The sequence below is a fragment of the Labrus mixtus genome, chromosome 19 (assembly GCF_963584025.1).
Source record: "Labrus mixtus chromosome 19, fLabMix1.1, whole genome shotgun sequence".
Lineage (NCBI taxonomy): Eukaryota > Metazoa > Chordata > Actinopteri > Labriformes > Labridae > Labrus > Labrus mixtus.
In genome coordinates this window covers 19,489,766-19,495,986 of record NC_083630.1, presented here as the reverse complement: position 1 = coordinate 19,495,986, position 6,221 = coordinate 19,489,766, and the positions used below count along the sequence as shown (strand labels likewise).

The 6,221-nt window shown below is 36.6% G+C and overlaps 1 long non-coding RNA gene across 1 annotated transcript; it reads right to left on the bottom strand.

Annotated features, from left to right (window-relative positions):
• Positions 1-588: 588 nt before the first annotated feature.
• LOC132994538 (uncharacterized) lies at positions 589-2,990 on the bottom strand. Its single transcript, XR_009676713.1, has 4 exons — positions 2,540-2,990; positions 2,188-2,274; positions 673-1,733; positions 589-630 (listed from the first exon to the last, which is right to left on the bottom strand). It is a non-coding gene; the product is annotated as an uncharacterized LOC132994538 (long non-coding RNA).
• Positions 2,991-6,221: the final 3,231 nt, after the last annotated feature.

The following is a 6,221-nucleotide window of genomic DNA, read 5'->3' as shown; positions in this document are numbered from 1 at the left end:
TGCAAACTCGAGACATATCTTGGGTTGATGACTTTCTGCAACGTGACAACAATGACAGAGCTCGATTGCAATCTCTGCCTGTTTTTTTTGTTTGTTTTTTTTCAACTAAATGGGAGCAGGATGGGATGGGAGTCATTGCATCGGGATTGGGTGGGATGGAATAAAATAACCACTCCCATGTCAGCAGCTCGCCAGCGACCTTTTCCTCTTAGCCTCAGCTGATGTATCAAACTGTACAGAGACGGGCTACCCACCTTCTGTTTATAACTGAAGGCTACTGTGTGAACTAGAGCCATAAAGTCGTACTTCTCATGAGATTACCGCGGGCCGCTGCCAAAGTTACACAGCGCAGTCAACAGGCAATAGGGCTGTATGGTGGACATGAGAGAGACGCCAATCTCCCTGTTGAAAGTTATTGTGCTATTAAAGTAACCTTTGAACTGACTATTTAAAGGTGGAAAGCTTACATATTGTTGCTTTAAGACTTTTTATCCTGGAGGAGCTGAAACCATTCACTAGTTATAAGTCCTGAAGGATGACTGTCTTGATGATTTGTAAACCCAATTAAGTCAAATAAAATCAGAACCATAAGATTATCTGGTTCTTTAATGATGAACTTCATAACTCGAACTACACTGTTTCTCTTTGAACATACGCTCAATGCCAAACAACAGAGACATATCCCTGTCCTCATCTTTGTACACAGTAGGCAAGGCTAATATATTTATATAGCACATTTCATCAACAACAAGGCAATTCAAAGTGCTTCAAATAAGACATCAAAAGCATCATGACAGAGGAAAAAAGAAACATTAAAATGGAACATTTAAAAATCACTAAAACAAACTACTCACAATCACAGAAAAGAAAAGAACCATTCGGACATTCCTTGGCATATTTACTCCTCAAAATGACATCACAATGCTTTCAAATAATCAATAATCACACTTAGGAATCGTGCCTGTGTGCGTGCGTGTGTGTGTGTGTGAATGTGTGTGTGTGAGTGTGCTTGATGCAGGAGTTGGACTGCAGCTGCAAACCAAGCAACTCTGCTTCAAATACTGGGCTTCAACTCCACCACTCTGCCAGATTGTAGACTCTGTAATCGCAGTCAGACTTGGTCCAGCCAATTTTTAAAATCCATTTCCTTTTTCATGCAAATTACTCACACTTGTTCACCTTTGCCTAAAGTTACCTTCCGCTCAACTCCTGCCGCCATCTCACTCCTACGTCAACTGGATTAAAATCGAATCAGCACACATTCTGGACTCAAACTAACTGGCCTTCCCCCCTGCAAACTCACCTGCCTTGCTCAGCTCCATTTCCTGCCCGTGGCTTTTCCTATGCATACCCATGACCAAGACAAATTCAAGTTTCATCTGCACCTAATCCCTGCCTCTGACTCTGTGCTCTGCATTTTAGTTATCAAAAAGCAGCTCTGACTAACAAGAGCAGCATATCACATCCTCTTTTCAGAGAGTGTCAATTTGGATAAGGAAAAATTCCCCTAAAAAACTTCTCACAGTGAAAAAGAAAACGTGAGGGTGCATGCAAAAAGTGAAGTAATTCTGCTACATCAGATCAGATAGTACTCTGGTCAAAGATGAGGTAATAATCCCAAAAAAATCAACAATTAGAAGATTTCTTGTTCATTTCATTTTAAGCCTTGCAGTTTAACCAGACAGGTTCCACAGCCTTTATTTGTATCTGAGGTGCACTCCTTGATCTGATCTCTGCAATGAGAGACAAAGAAACAAGTGAAGTTATGGAGCTTTGTGTTATTGTACCCCCCCAGTATGCATGTAAGTATGTATGTGTCAATGGATGGATGGAGTGATTTATCAATGGATGGATGGATTTAGATCTGTATATCTCACCATACTTACTCAGATACGTGCCTGCAAGTATATTTTACTTTTGGGTCCAGTTTTTCACATATGCCCTTTAAATTCTCAGAGTCACAACTTGACCTATTTCAGAGAGATACACCAAAAAAGCTTCAGTCTCTTAGTTCAACAACCTGTTGCGAAACAAACACTGTGCAAGAACACTGCAAGTTATCAGTTGTTTAAACATTACATTACCATCTTATAAATAATATGCATAGAGAAAAGATTTTATATTTACAATATTTAAAAAAGATCTAAGTCAAAACCATGACTCACAACAACAAAAGCAATATCTTACTCATATTTGTGTCTGATGACTAGAATAACATTCAGGTATCTTACTCTGGGGAACTTCAGTTCTGGTAACTCGACTTTCCCGAATGTACTATCAAAAACATTAAAGACAAAGTCGCTTTATTTAATTAAATCAACACATTTTAAAAGTGTTGGCAATATGCAGCTCTCAAGTTAATTGACAAAACAACAACTGCTAAACTACAACCACACTTGATTTAAAAATAGATTATTAATGATAATGCATTGTTATAATTTTTGGTGATATAACAATATGCAGTATATGGATGTGTACATTCTTTTTGTCATGAAAAAGTGTTCATAAAAAGGTGGACTGGAAGAAGTGAAGTATCTACCTATTGGGATTAAACGGATTTTCGACGTATCCATTTAGCATTTCCACAGGCATGTTCCGCAAACTAGAGACATGAAGAAATTACAGCACATATTATATCTGGACAACAGGTCGATCACACAGAGAACATAAAGAGAGGAGAAGAAAGATGTTTTGTGAAAATATAAACATGCAACAGCAAGTTTTTTACAAATTTTTCTTGGATTATAAATAGAACAACACTGCTGTTGGACATGTATATTGTTACACTCTACTTACTACATATAAATTGTACCAAAGATAATGCTGTTTCTATTGTGTTTTTCATAAAATGTGAAAGCATTCATAGGGATTCATAATATATTTGCAAACTTCTTTTTACCAACACAAATTTTCATTAAAGTAGACATATCATGAAAAATTCAATTTTACAGTGTTTTTGAACATATATTTGGGTAACCTGAGTGCTTACTGACCCATAAAATGTGAAATAAACCCACCCAGTCCTTTGTTTGTGGTCTGCATAAGTCTTACAACACAGAGAACAATGCTCTGTTTCAAATTTGTTCTCCTTGTGATGTCACAGTGGGATTCTGGTAAATAAAATACCCTCCCTTCCTGTGTTGTCTCCGGCATGTTTTTTCTGACGAGTTGCCATGGAAGCTCAAAGCTTGAAATAATTTCAATTGTCATTGTATTTAAATAGACACACACACCAAAACGGAGCGTTCTGAGAGAGCTGGTTTATTCAGGGTCACAAACCTCCTCTGGTGCTTGATTCATGTTATATTTTGAACAAAGCACAGCACAGATGTTTCAGTTAGACCACAGGGGACTGTTTGAAAAGGTAGAAAAGGGGTATATGTCCTCTTTGCTGTAAGTATCTTCAAACCTTACATATTAAGCACTTCAAGAGAATTGCTCTTTACTGTTGTATTGATCGTAATAAAAAAAAGAAGTGAACTGTTGTTGACACTTACTGCAGCTGAGGCTCTTTTCCAGAATGAGTAGACAGGGTTGTTCTCGCAGACATCACGTCCTGAGCAGTTTTCAGTGAATGTTTCTAGAAAACACACACATTTATGACTTTTTGTTTTTGCCATGTCAGAATGGCCGAATGATAAGATGACAATGGATCCCAGTAACAAGTTATCTTTTGATTGAAAGAGTCCTATATTAAAGGCAGGGTTGGTCATTTTCGAAAATTAGCATGATTTTGAAAGTAGCATTCCCTCAGTGCTCCGTCGAGTTAAACAGAGCAACAACAGGATTCATCATTATATTTCAATTATCGTTTCTTATCTGCAATTCAGTCCAGAGCCTATGTCAAAGCTCTCTCTTTATCTCTCTCGCTGCAACATCATAATATTTTCACAATTTGATATTTAGCGCCCTCACATCTTGGTTATAGCATGTTAGCATGTGATTACAGAGCTCCAACATGACGTAGTATTATAGAAATATTTTAGAAGAATAAAAGTTGATCATTAACAGGAAAAAGTAATTATTGCATCTTATACGAATCACTGCCCAATCTTGATTTCCTGGCCTACATGGGGATTGTATTAGAAATGGTAGCCATTATGTCTATACTGGAACAATTTTCAAAAAATAATATTTTCAACTGCTCTAAAAGATAATGGTAACATGGTCACTACAGGTATGTGGTTGGTTGTATTACCAGATAGAAAATAAGAACAATTAAAAAACAAAATGAATAAGTGGAGAGAAGAGTGCCAGGTTGCTATGAACATAAAAGCGGTCCAAAGGTCATATTTGGATAAAACTATTCAGAGTGAAAGCTTTTTTTAATGCCTTTATTGTAGAGATAGGACAAGTGGATAGAGACAGAATTAGGGACAGAAAGAGAGGGGAGTAACGTGATGGAAAGGAACCACAGGTCGACTTTGAACCCGGGCCGTCTGCTTTGAGGAGTGCAGCCTCTGTACATGGTGCACGAAAACTAACCACGAGACCACCAGCGCCGCTTATCAGTTGATTTTTTTTTTTTGCCTTAAAATTAAATTTAACAGGGGGAATGGTGATAGTGATTGCTTGTCTTTAACATGCAACATGTTCAACAATGTCCATCTGTCCGTGTTTCTGCAGAAGTCTAGAGAAGTTAAACAATTTACACAGCTTCTCTTTTTTTTTTTTTTATCTTTAAATGACCTTTTTGGTCGTTTTTTTTCTTTGAATACAATATGCTGCGATTAAAGAGCCCAGACAATAATTGACAAGCCACTGCACTCATCTTCATATTGGTTCATCATTATCCCTGAATGTGATGTCATAGAGCTGTATCAGCTTTACTCTCTTATGTTGGTGACTTGATTGCATAACATGACAGAGGAAGTAAAACTTACTGAATAATAAACGGTTGTTTCTCTAGCCAACTAGTTTGTTTGACTTCCTTATTCTTACTTTAAGTTTATGATAACAGTATCTATAAACTTTTCACTGAAAACATCCTGCCAGCTAAAGCATGATTTAGATTTTAATGTGAAGTTCAGCTGACTAACAGGCCTGTTTGCATGTCAGAAAGTATTGCATCTGAAAATGTAATACAACAAGAAACATGTGTTTCTTTTGGGCTCTACTTTCCTAATCACAATATTTTGGTTAACAGTTAACATTGAGGTTGTGCAAACCTAAAAGTACTTAGTACCTATAAGTAATATTTTTGTAAATACACTTTTCAAAATACTTCAATAACTTAAATCCTCTATCCATTTTTTTCACAGTAAGTCCCATAGATGTAGCAGGCATAATCTAAGTGTATTATAAATTAGGCTGGTTTTCGTGGTTGACACAGTTTACACTGACTTTGGGGATTTCTGTAAACTCACTTTTTCTACAAATGAAAAGGGAGTGTGGGAGAGCAACTTTGAAGAGAGGTTGCAGATGTGGCACACACCCATGCATAAAAGTTATGAACCTGGGTACTTTGACCTCTAGGGGGCAGCATAAAACATACAATAAATGCCTGAGATTACAGGTAGAGAAGGTGCTAACATTCTTCTTTTTACATCAACGAGGCATTATAAAGATAAAATAAAATAATAATTCATCAAAATGGTCAGAATTCAATGTGCATTCTCTGAAAGGATTAAACAGCAGGTCACATCTGACTTTAGTTTAAATGTTGTCAAGTTAGTTTCATGACCTTTGTCTTAAATAATTCCTGTTAAATGTGTTAGTTTGGTAATTATTTATCATATGCTGTACTGGGAGGGAAATCAGTCAGAGAGCAGAATCCCCAAAGAGCTGAAATGAATGAAAGTTTGATTGTGAAGATTTTTGTTCACTTTTCTGAAAACTATTGATAACTCATGGAATGTAAACTACACATTAATCAACGTGCATCTTGAAGTCAGATAGTCAATAAAATATAGGTCAGGGTTTTCCATTGTACGGAAGCCCTTAGAGGACATTCATTCTGAGCGCCAGCGTCTTTTCTAAACGTTGACATTTTTTGACAAAGTTCACATGAAAATATCTAAATGAATAATAAAAATAAACCGACAAACAGCATACTTCCTCTAATGTCTTGAATTTTTAAGAAGTCCATGTTCAAAAAGGGTGTAGGATGTGTTGAGGACGTTTGTAGATACTCAGATTATATATTTTGTTTCTAATGTATCAACACAAAAATGATCACACGCAGAAAATCATAAAAAATGAACCCAAGAGAAAGTTCCACA